The sequence below is a fragment of the Lissotriton helveticus genome, chromosome 2_2 (genome assembly GCF_964261635.1).
Source record: "Lissotriton helveticus chromosome 2_2, aLisHel1.1, whole genome shotgun sequence".
NCBI lineage: Eukaryota > Metazoa > Chordata > Amphibia > Caudata > Salamandridae > Lissotriton > Lissotriton helveticus.
Window position 1 is genome coordinate 400,860,359 of NC_136060.1, and position 13,498 is coordinate 400,873,856.

A 13,498-nucleotide genomic window follows, 5' to 3' on the forward strand; every position below is an offset into this window, starting at 1 on the left:
ATCTAGCACAATTCTTAGCATTGAGGAATGTGCCCAAAAAAAAAACAGTTCTCATTTGCTGCCAGCAAAATTCGTTCCATGTCCCAGCTGGACTACCACCTGGATCGGGGCATCAGTGGGGGCACTTCCAATACACATCATTCCTGCCACGAGGAATCTCCAGCTACTCTTTCTTAATAACATACTTGCAAGCAAACACCCAGGACGGCAATGGGAATGGAGCCTTGATCCTTGGGAATTGACTGACTGTAACACCAGAAAGTTAGTGACTGAGGAGGTGGACCTACTGATAAAAAGACACTAACCCCCAAAAAAAACATCTTAAGAGGGACAAAACAAGTTCCTTTCATGTCAGCATTTCTTAATTTAAGAATACATCTCTCACCAAACTCCAACCTATTAGAAAGAGAACAAAACGACCAATCTAGAAACCCCCAAAAGGGAGCTGCAATGACCCGAACATGTATAAAACCAAACTGCTCCTAGCATAACAAGGAACAACTGTCAGGGGAGTCGAAAGATCGCCAATATGAAACTCATATCATGCAATGTGTACGGTCTAAAAACCACGTTGCAAAACAGAGGCGCATTTGAATTTTTACAGTCTGGGGACCTGCTGTGTCTTCAAGAAACCTGGTTAATCGCTCCAGTGGCCATCCCAGGCTTTGTTCAATTCCAACAGCCAGCGAAAAAGTATAATATTTTTGGCAGGCCATCAGGGGGCTTATCTCTATACATATAAATCGGCCGCAACACAAAAGCTAAAACCGTGTTAGTCACGGACACGGTTCAAGCTATTTACCTCCAGGGATTAAAACTGAATGGCCGCCCATTAACAATCCTCCTTTTGAATGTCTATTTTAATTGCAAAGACAAACCAAGACACTCTGAGATGAGAATCCTGGTAGACACACCTGAAGATTTGCTCAATAATCATTCAAATAGTGGGATCATATTGGTCGGGACTTTAACACCCAGAATCTGGGGACAGCAAATGATGCCCTACTGCACAAGGATCGGGCTGGGCTCCTATTAAATACATTGATTATATCTTCATGTGCAATCGTTTGCATTATCAAGCAGCTGCACTACGAAACCCAGTGCTGCAGACTAGTGTCCATCTCCCATTAGCCACAGCTATTTCGCTGCAAACTGCAAGTCTCCCGTACATTCCCCTCGTAGGTCTCTCCAATGGGGAGGAAACTCACGTACTTCTGAGAAGGCTAAAATGGAACAAAATAGACACAACTAGCCTGTTAAACTGGAAAAGTAATTGGTCCGTGTTTGCGAAAGATTTCGTAACTGGCAATATAGCCGAGAACTGGACTAACTTGGCACCAGAGCTGTATCGCCTCTTGTCAGGCAAAAGACCATACCACCAACAAGACTAAGAAGAAAGAGAGTGCTGCCAATTTCAACCAAGATGTGAAAAAATGGCACAAAGTAAGCTGGCCTTGAGACAAGCCAACCGTGAACATAAGAGCGAGGGTAATGACAAAACACTTAAAAATCGGCTGCTAGCAAGAAAAGCTCACTGGAAAAACCTATGGGACCACAAAAGGCAACTGCAGGACTCTCAATGGTTGCATATCTTCAGCCTGCTGACTGCCAGTAGACAGGCTGAATTTTGGTCATACATCAACAGGCTGACAGGTCATGGGCACGACCGGCGCAATGGGGTCGCCAGCCACACATGGATCTCCCATGTGACAACATTGTACTGCAGTGCTCCAGATTATAGACCAGCACATCATCAAAGAGTTCCTAGTAACACCAGTTTGATCAACTCTCGCATTAGGATCACGGAAGAACCATTCAAAACTTTTGAAGTAGGAAATCGGGTATCTCCAATACTAAAAAACATTAGAAAGGACGGGGCCCCGGGACCCAATGGCCTGCCTGGAAGCCTCTTCAAAGAAGACAGTGATTTTTGGGGAACCTTATTTATTTCGGTTTATCAGTTTTGCCTGTATAACTCAATGGTGCCCAAAGCTTGGAAAGGCTCCTTGCTTCAACCGATTCATAAAAAGGGCGACACTGGAGACCCAGCCAATTATAGGTTGATAGCCCTTTTGGACATTGAGGCAAAAGGATATGCAAGCCTCCTTCTGCAAGACCTGAAAAACTGGGCTAATGATAATGAAATTCTTCCAGCATACCAGTCCAGTTTTAGGCCAGGAGGTTCGACATTAGACAACATCCTAGCCCCTGCCTACCTGGTAGAACAGTCTACCAAGGAAAAACAGCCCCCACTCTTCGCATGCTTTGTGGATTATTCTGAAGCATTCGATGGCGACAACAGGAATTTGCTGTGGAGGAAATTACAAGATTGGGGGATTCCGATTACCCTGTTGAAAGCAATCACTGCTCTCTACACCGGAACTTGGGTATGAGTGAAAGTAACTACGAACTCGGCCCCCGACGCAGCCACATCCCCCGACGCAGCCACATCTCCAGCCACCTGAGGAACCTGCACTGGCTCCCCGTCGACAAGAGGATCACGTTCCTCACCCACGCACACAAGTCTCTCCACGACCTGGGCCCCAAGTACCTCAACGACCACCTGACCTTCTACACGCCCACCCGCCAGCTACGGTCCACCAGCCTCGCCCTCGCAGCCGTACAACGCATCCGAAGAGCCACCGCTGGAGGAAGATCCTTCTCTTACCTGGCTGCCAAGACTTGGAACTCCCTCCCCATCCACCTTCGGCTGACCCAGGACCATCTCGCCTTCAGGAAACAACTCAAGACCTGGCTGTTCGAGCAGTAGCATACCCCTCCCCCCAAGCGCCGTGAGACCCTCCCGGGTGAGTAGTGCGCTATACAAATGGCATGATTAATTGATTTATTGATTGACTGCAGACCTCGGCTAAACAATTTCCAGAGCCAATTTGTTATCTCCGAAAATTGGGTCTACCAGACTGTTTTTACTGCAGTATGCAGACGACATGGTGCTTATGGACCATACCAAAACAGGCATGCAATTAATACTGGATGCATTAAACATCTATAACAATGAAAATGACCTAAGAGCAAATGTAGGGAAAACAAAGGTTGTAATCTTTGGGAAGTATATGAATAAACTAAAAAAACTGTGGAGAATGGATAACCTGAAAATAGAAACAACAACTAAATACAATTACTTAGGGGTTTGGATCATGAGCAGTGGGAAGTCTGCAGCACACACTGCATCGATTGAAGCAAAAGCCAAAGCAGTGACATATGTCCTCTACAAACTGAATTCAAAACTAAGCAGTTCGACAACGGGACCCATTAAATAAGTTATAAGAGCCAAATTACTCCCCTCGATTACAAACGGCCGACTAGCATTTCCCGTTGCATCAATCAATATCAAGGAACGCGCCAATTACCGGGCATTTAAACAGATCTTCCATATACCTGCCCATGCCCGGAACACCTTGGTACACCTTGAATTTGGGCTAAACAAACAGCGCTATGAACATTGGGCATCGTTTGTTCGGTACTACTGAGGGGTTTGTGCTGCCCCCTCAAACACAATGAAGGCAATCTTGAAGGAAATCTTTGTGAAAAGTAACAACTCGTGGGCCAACAGCCTTCTAACTGCTTGCACTTAATTGCACCTAGACTTGTCCAACTGGCAGGATTTTATTTATCAACCTGGAACCTTAAAAAACATTCTAAAGAAACAAGTTAGATTGCTATCCAAGGAAGAGGACCAGAAGGAACTGGAGTCCTCCAGCAGCAACATTAGGCTATTAGCCAGTTTCTTCCATGATAAACTGAGCCAGCCTTACCTTGACTTTGCCCTGAATAAGTCAATTTTAAAGCAAATTCTGTCAGTGAGATTGATGGTACTACCGATAAAAGACATCAATCAACAGCCATTGGAAAACATTAGAAGTCACTACTTGCAGATTGTGTCACCAGTATGAGGAATCCATGGCCCACATGGTCTGTATATGTCACCGTTTGAATTATGCACGTCGCACTTTACTGAAACCCTTGTTTTTAAAATATGGGATACACACCTGTTTAGATGCCATGAAACTTCTCTTTAAGCTGGAGATCCCAATGGAACTAGCAAGATTAGCGAAATTTGCCCACAAGGTGAAAGAACTATTACACAATGACTCAGTCAAAGACTAGAGACAAACTGTAGTTTTAAACTTGCGGTTCCTTTTTTTCTTTTTTTCTTAAATTAGTAACTACCAGATGTTCTAAAGAAATGATTATGTCTTATATATTACTAACAGTTCTGTTAAATGAAATGATCATGTTTTATCTATGCTCAAAAAGTGTCTGGATGGAGTGTTCTCCAACCAGCCTTTTTTCTTTTGTTAACAATTTTAATTAATTGAAACAATAAACAAACACTATACTAATAATCAACAGCATAATAAAGAGCCCCAGCACCCCAGCTCAATCATGCGTGGTCTCTTTCAGCCCCACTCCACACTCCGCAGCACATCCTGAAGCCGCCACGAGCTGCACTAATGTGTATTTTGCGTCACCTGTGATGCTCGATAAAGGCACCTTGGCGGCGTCTTCAGTGCGGAACTGCAGCACCATTATTTGCAGGACTGCGATGCAAACCTGCTATCCCACCTCCTTGGCCTACAGATATTGTGTGCTTTCATCACCATGAATGAACACAAGGTTACACAGCAACTAAAGAGTGGGCCAAAAGGAAGCAATTGCACTGTCACCTACTGACCCCCGTCTGGGCGGTGAACGGTCGGCAAGGGAACATTCGGCCCCGGGCAGCCCACTGCATCCCTTACCTTTCAGCCTCCTGGAATTCTCATTTTCCTGGTCGTCTTCCTCATTGATGGTCTCATTGATGGTGAATACTCACGGGTGAGCAGGCCTCGTATCGTTCTTCTTTAACCCCTTCGCTGCGGGGCGTATTCACCTGCTGTGCAGGGGTGTGGGGGGCCACGCGCAGCCCCGCCGTGCTTGTGACCCTTAAGTAAGGGAGAGTAACTACACTGGTATACATGGGAATGAGGGTTGCAGTGGATAAAGTTGTCCCGCACCCCTATTGAGTTCCGGTGTACTTTCCTCTTACAGAGCGGGGTCTCACTACGCCTGAGCCAGGTCCAGGACGAGGTGAGGTCTCTTCCCCAGGCACCTTGGGTGAGTGATTATATGTACTGCATTAGACATATATTTAAGGCATGTTTTGTCCTTTGCTTATAGTTGGTTTTTCCTGTGTTTTTGTTTGGTTTCTTCCTCTATAGATTCAACAGAATTACCAGGTGTCATGGAGGAGTGAAGCCACAGTATTTGGAGACTCATATCCTTTACTGTTCAAGTATATTATATAATTATTACTTTGAGTTTTGTCACCAACACATTTTTCGCAGTCGCATTATTAAGAGAACAGAGGCCCTGATGAAAGCCTAGGGTCAAATTCCTGCTTAGGCTGAAACATGTCGGCCCCGATGCAGATATTGGTTAAACTGCATGAGTATTGTTTTTGCGCTGTTCTTTGGTTTTAATTAGGAAGAGGTCTTGGTAGAATAAAATTGGAATGAGATCCTCTATCCTATTTTATCTTTTCACACACTTATTATTATTTTGCACTGCACCGACCCGTCTTATCAGATTCTTATGGTTGTCCTTGTGTTGGCATGTGGAATCCATGTGTCCGCAGATGGTACCACTTCTGTCTCAATGATCTAGAGACACTGGACCGAGGACGGAGGACCACATGAGAATATTGATCATACATGATATTGATGGGAATCCTACATAGGTTTTCATTTTGCTAAACAAAGGGTTAACCATCTTCTGGATGACGCCTTGAGCAAGTACTCTTACTAATCTGAGACAATAGCTCCTTTCCTGATACATGATTCAGATGTTAGACCCATGGGTTTTCTAGGTTGATCGGATTCTGGTACAAGGGGGATACAACCCATGCAGGTCTTTAAATATCCCTTAGGCCCTCCCTAATGATGTGTTTATACACGTGGCCCTGTGCTCATGACGAATGGAGCTCGTCATGGCCACACCCATTTTGGAACGATCAGCACAGCGAGGAAATTATCCCTGCGTGCGAACGTTCCAACAGCCGTGACGAGTTCAGCTCGTTATGAGCACAGCTCAACCGTGCCTCATGACGAGCTGAGCTCGTCATCAGCACGGAAAGTGTTAACCTCTCATGTTGGTGGTGGGCAGTGGGCGAGCCGGGCATGATGCTAGCTCCCTTATGGCATTCATAAATACACATACAATGCATATGGGCATCAGTTCCAGGCCTTTACAGGTAAGCGGAACTGACACAGCCCCTTCATCCAAGCATGTTGTGTGGCCTTACTGAGATTTAAATTTGCCTCCAACACGCCGCCTCAGTCATACTGTGCAAAGAACAGAGAAGTCCAACTTGCTGTGCAGCGTGTACGCCTCGTGATTGGCTGTGAAGGTTTCTGTCTTCTGTACTACTGAAGCACAACACTACTATAGAGCATTACATGCATGTATTAGCCATAGGAGCCATACTAGGTGTAGAAATTCAATGTCGGACGTGGGTAAACTCGCTACGCGGCGGATGGCAAGTGAAGTGTTTGCTGAAATTCATACTCCAAGGCAGAGCAGCGGAGGGGCAAAACTTTGCAAGCTCTGCCAGCAGAGTGGAGTTTACCATGAGGGCTATATTTTGGGCACAGCAGGGTCAACTGCATGAAACAATCAACAAGGCAGGGAAGCTCCTATCCTGGTTGTCGCATAGAGAGGAAGGGCAATGCTGGTGTACAGTTGTCAAGACAGCTACCAAAGACATACTTCATATCTGATTATTCAGGACTTTGACTCCTATCTGGAAGAGCTATACCTAGCATGGGGTGTGAAGGAGGAGTGAGACCTGAGACACTTTGTGGTGGATCTCTCAACCCCCCCGGCTAGGAAGCAAGGCGAGCCAGGTGCTGGAATTGCTGATTGTGTATTTAGAGATCTCTGAGGTCATATGCCAAATGAAAGGGCAGAGATCCTCGGGCCATAATGGCTTTCCTCCAGAATTTTGTTATGTATTTGGTGCTGCATTGTGGGCCCAATGCAAGATATGTATTACAGGGTGAGGCAGGATGGGACCTGCCATTGTATTTGAGACGGGCGGCGATTGTTATGATCCATAAGCCAGGGTAGCCACTGAAGGAATGTGCCTTCTAGAGGCCAATATCCTTATTGAAGCTGGGGACCAATGCTCTCACACATCTTTTGGCAAACCACTTGATGCGAGTGATTGACAATCTAATAGAACCGGACCAGTCGGGACTCGTGCCATACCAGGCAACATTACACAGCCTGCAGTGATTGGTGGGTGCCTGGGACGCAGAGCCATATAGCCAAGCTGGCCATCCCACTTACCCTTGATACCAAAAAGGCATTCAACTCCCTGGAAAGGCCCTACATGATGGCAAAACTATAAAAGATGAGATTTGGCCCAAAATATTAATTTTGGGTGCTCTAGATTTATTTATTTATTTATTTATTTCAATTTATATAGCGCATTATCACCCGGGGGTCTCTTGGTCACCTGGACTCATTAGCCAGAGTGAAGGTCAATGGGGCACTCTCAGCAGAGTTTGAACTAGGCAGGGGCACACGTCAGAGATGCGTAGGTCAGAGATGCCTGCTATTCCCCCTGCTATTCGCAGTGGCACTTGAGTTGCTAGTTTCATGGAAACAACACGATGCACGTCTTCGGGGACTGTTTTGTGACCTGGGCTGGGAGTATGTAATATATCAGTCTATGCAGAAGATATCACTGACTACCTGTGAAACCCAGACCGCTCCATAATGAGAGTTCTACATTTTCTGGAGGTTTGGCTCCTATTCTGAAACTCCACAATAACTGGCACAAATTGGTGGCATACCCACTGTCACACAGTACACAGGGAAGGGGATGTGACTAGCTGCTTCATTGGGAGCACTCCAAATTCAAATATCTGGGCATTTTTGTGACCACAGACATGGGTCTCTTCCTTCCAGAAAACTTCACCTGAATTCTTGAAAAACTACAAAGCGGGCACGTGTTGATGGCGGAGACACTCATTATTGCTAATGGGAAGGTATGCCCTATACAAGGTGCTCTACGTACCAAAGTTTTTGTCTATACTGCAGAATATCCCATACGAAGTTCTGGATGGGTTCGTCAGAGCAGTAGATAAGCTGACGAGGACTCTGCTGTGGGATGGAGAAACACCAAGAATAGCCCTGACTACTTTGACCAGGAAGTTCACAGAGAGCAGGATCGCCCTACCCAATTTACTCATATATTACTAGGTTGCCCAACTCCAAGTGATCAATGACTGTGCCTTTTCCCCGCAGCAGGAGCCATCATTGCAAGCTGATCAGCATATAATGGGCCTGGAGGGTATATCCACAGCTTATATAAGGGAAGGGGGAGGCTGCTGCCACCGCCCCGGATGGTCATGGTGGTTGACACTTGGAAAAGGGCACCAGGCAGCCTGTGGTGGAGAGGTAAAGTAAAACTACAGACCCCACTATGAGTCACCGATACATTTCAAGGTACAAAAGCAGTGGAGGGACACATAAAACAGGACCCACTGGTCATAACGAAGATGGAAGATATATTGCAAGATTGTAAAATCGTACTGTTTTCCATTCTACAAGACCACTATGAATTGACAGGAAATCAATACTTCCAATACCTGCCACTATCACAAATTTTACAAGGCTAAAGTGATGTGCTGGGTGAGGTGCAGGATGACACATTGCTGTAATACAGATGGCAGGAACTTCTCTGACTCATCACACAGTGTTCCAAATATACTCCATGTTAATACAGAGTAGTCCTGCACCACTTGACAACCTCAAGGGGAAATGGGAGAGTGATCTGGGTAAGCTGGAGGATGACGACTGGGATACGGTGCGCCGCTACCCTGGGATTGGCAATACAGGCTGGCTTCCAACTAATTCAGCTGAAAATATTCCATAGAGCATACTTTACCAGAACCAGATTATTTTACATGGGTAGAGCAGTGATCGATCTCTGCATATGAGGCTGAAGTCAGAGATATGTACTACTGCAAATGGTTTGGCGTGCCCAAGAATCCAGGGATACTGGAAGGGGGTGTAACATAGAAATTCAGGAGTCCTTGATATGACAGTTATCCTCACCCTGCAACTGGTAACCCTGGAAGTTTGAGGAGACCAGACACTAGTTCGCTACTAACTCGCAATGTGGCCCTGATGGTGGCACGGAGAGACTTGATTGAAAAATGAGGATGGTGCTATGGTCCCGATGGTGCGCAAGTGAGAGTCCAGGGTGGACTGGTGCATGAGGGCTAAAAACTGGTGTACCAGAACATGCCACCAACAATTGAGAAAATATGCGACCCATGGAGCGCGGCAGAGGATGCGCACCCAGGATATCCTCTGAATGAATCCAGACTTGGGAGAGGGGGAGGAGTGAAGAACCACCAAGGATAGAGCAAAGTGTAGATCCTTACACTAGAGCCCCCTGCAAGCACATCATTGACTGAACTAGTATGCATCAAACAGTTTGTTCTGTTGTATTTGGATGGTTTGTTTGTTGCCACAAAAATGTTGAGATACTTGATATGTGTAAAATTAATTTTAAACATTTTTTTACATTTAATTCACCTGAGACATCCGGAACCACTGTATTCATAAATGAATTAATTTCCTACACCCAATCTACTAAATCTACTAAATCAATAAATGCTGTGTATTGCTAATCACATATCTGTAATTGTATATGATTAAATACTTCTATTTCATTTTAATAGAATACATTCCAAAAGATTGTTTTTTTTTTTTATCACATTACAAAGAAACATACATATTTTTTTTAAATGCATACTTAAAAACATAACCAGCTTGTAGTTTTTCTGCTATTACAAAACGTTAATTACAGTTCATACAACTTTTTTTGTCAAATAGATGTACTGGAAATAAAAAAATGGGGTGGTGGACCATTTGAGGGAGAACGGGGCCGAAGCGCCAACCCTGGCTGGGGAAAAAATCCCCACGCTACTTTTTGCGGACGACACTCTCTTGATTTCAAAAAGCCCCATGGGGCTACAAAAATTGCTTGAACGCTTCGCTCAGTTTTGTGACGCCAGAGGTTTAATTATAAACACATCAAAAACTAAACTTATGGCCCTGGCACCATCTAAAAACTTTAAAAATAATCTCAGACTGAACAACTGCCCCCTGGAACTCGTAGAAGCCTTCGACTACTTGGGAGTGAGAAATAACAATAGGATGAATTGGTCCTCTCACCTGGCCAAGATGCTCCTTAATCACAAGCGAGTAGCAGGAGCCATCGCTAAACATCAGCGCCTCTCTTATAGCCGCCCAGTAGGCCTTGCTATTAAGATCTATGAGGGAAAAGCCCTCCCCTCATCGCTATATGGCGCAGAGCTGTGGGGCTTTGAGAAAGTTACAGACCTGGTCAGGTCAGAGAACAAGTTTTTTAGAGACCTGCTCTCGCTTCCCCCATCGACCCCACTAGTCCCGCTCCGCTATGATTTGGGGAGTCATCCAATTAATGAGGTGGCAAGATTGCGTCCTTTGTTGTTTTGGACGCGGCTTAGAAGGTCCCCCGAGTTGCGCCACTATGCCATCGCTCTTACTGAACTGATTGAACTCGACACTGGCAAAAAGGTAGCTTGGCTAGCCAACTTGAAGCAACTAGTGGGAGATATCGGATTGGGAGAAACATGGGTAAGCCAAGAACCACCGCCTAAAGCAGTGGTAAAAAAGGCATACTGGGATTGGGTGGCGACAGTCGAATCCAGAACTGGGAGCTGTGGATCGCTGACAGAATCCTTTTTGAGAGTCAAGCCAGTGCCTAAACTAGAAACCTTTCTGGATCTCATTGAATCCCTGAAAGATAGGGCTTTATACCTGAAGTTTCGGTTTGGCACCCTACCAGTAAATGATATTAAAATAGGTTGGGGGAACATGGGGGGGAGTGTTTTGGGGTGCCCGGGTTGCCCTTCGCCCACGGAATCGGTTCCCCACTTCCTCTTCGCCTGCCATGCGTATAGTCAGGCGAGGAGGAGGTGGCTGAAACCAGTCTGTTCTAACCTGGGCTGTAGAGATTACAGGGTAGCGCTGCGTTTCTTGGGATCCGAGACCGCGATTCCAAGCCTAACATGTGGGCTGGCCAAATACTTGGTTGTGCCTGGTTGAGAAGGACGAAACTGTGTGAGAAGACTCAACCATCGGCTGTGGAGTCGGGGATTGTTATCCCGAATTGACGTAGATTTTGTCCTCTTACGATATACTGATTTTTACCTATTTTTATCAATGTATGATCAGTTAATCTGTGCCATAAAACGTGTGTATTGCATACCATGGATGAACTTTGTAACATATCATAGTTTTATTGTGTAAATGCTTTTTTAACATGTTTTTTAAAGTTTTTTTTATACAAGGGAAAGCAACAAAACTTTTATGATATTGTATATCGCATAAAGTTATACAAACCAATACAAAAATGGCTTTAAAAAGGGTTGAGAAAATATGGAATAAAAATTATTTTAAGGTCTGGTTACAATTACTGTGGAATAGGGTGGAGTATTTACCACATCCAGTAAATACCGCATTACACCAGGATGAGGCCTTTACCGCTATTGTTAATTCATCCTTTTCTGAGTCTTCAACTTAAAATGAAGCATAACATATGGAATCAGTATTTTAAACAAATGTATTTTGCATATTTTGCCTTTTTTCCAGACCTCATCCCCTTATACCCTTTTGCAACTTTGACCTGCAGGATTCTATTTGAAGAAAACTGTGAGCGTGTGATAGTTTTTGCAAAATTCATAATTTCAATTCCTGTGCAAACTGTGTTTGCAAAATGAAAGGAAAGTGACTCTGAACACTTAGTTAGGGCAAAGACATCAGAATGCAGCTTCCAGAATGCGGTCCATGCTGTGGAGCATGGACCTAGCACAGCTTTCTGTTCTCAGCCAGTGTCTTTCCAATGGCGGCGTGTTCCAGGTACTGTTTTTTACTTTTGCCCATACTCTATGAGAGTGCATTGCACTGTTTGGTCTCCTCACACCCGTCATTCTCTCTGCCCGAGCCAACGCAGCAAACTCATGTTGCTCCCCCGACCTCCTCCAGCTGTTGGTTCAGTAGAGGCTACTACCGGACGGGGGTGTTGGGGCAGAACGAAAAGAAATCACTTAGCTGGGAACAGCTGCTGTTGCCACGCGTCCATCCTCTTCATCTTCCTTATTCCTGTCTCCAGTCCCTGCAGCAGGAAGCAGCAGGAAGTTCCCCGGGCTCCTAGGCTCCTCTAATCCAATCACAATGCTGAAATGCAGTGTTGTGATTTGTCAGAGCACCGTGGTTCGTGGTGCTCAGAAGGGAACAGGGAGCCTGTGCATGTTCCCCACCAGGCTGTGCAACACAACCTGGTGGGGAACATGCAAAGTGCGCATCAGCTGTTTGGCCGGCCCAAGAGGGCTGGCCAAACAGTCATGCACACTTAGGGAGTGCAAATCACTCCTCCCCTGTTCTGGATAGCCCTGTCCCACCCTGCATTAAACAGAGCCATTGACTGCAATAGGAAAAAGAAAATGATAATAACGATACATTATTGTCATTTTATTTTTCCTTTTGAGCAGTGGGGCGTTGCTCCTCCGCCTTAGTGGAGGAGCCGCCACTGTGTTTGTTTCCCCCACCAATGGGACCTTTGCCTGCTGTCTGTTGCTAGTTTCCCCCACTCTCCATTCTTTCCACACACCCCACCCTCGTGCACTTTCTTGTTTCGTCTTGGGAAAATCTGAGTGATTCATTTCCTAAGTGTTGCGTGTTTGTGTCCTATATACATTATGCTTTTGGAGATTGCACTATTTCAGTAGGCTTGATAATCCAGCATTTGAGAGAAGATTCAATTTTACCACTACTGATGGCAGGAAACGAGGCTCAGGAAGGATATGTTACTGTTTAGTTTATTTATAAAGCACAACGTACATCTAATTGGTTTCTTGGCGCTAGAATAGTACATACAGAAACAAATGAACCTTCCAACATAGTACAGTTATGTCATTTTGGAAAAATTAAAGCATATATGTTGTTTTTGCATTTATCATATTTTTAGTTTCTTTACCTTTTTGAAAATTCTTACTAGAAGCACACGAATGAACTTCCTTTGTTTAAGCGTTCCACTGTCTGTCACCAAAGATTACAGTGCTGCTATGCGCGCATTTCGAACTCCTAATAGCTGGTACAGTAAAAAAAATTCACACTATTGCCTTATCAGAGCACAGAGCCTGTATTGTGCCAGGGCCTCGATGATTTAATTACGCCTAGTCTGAATGAATGCAGTCCAAACTAGAACACACACTTAAAATGTAAATCAATGCAGTGATGCATAAAAATACCACGCTGATAACAGCAGCTAAGCAGAGCCTCTTGAGGAATAAGCATTCTCTTGTACAATGAAAATAAGACTGTCTAGAAAGTTAAATAATTTCGAATCACCAATCTTCCTGCAGAGGGAGCTTTG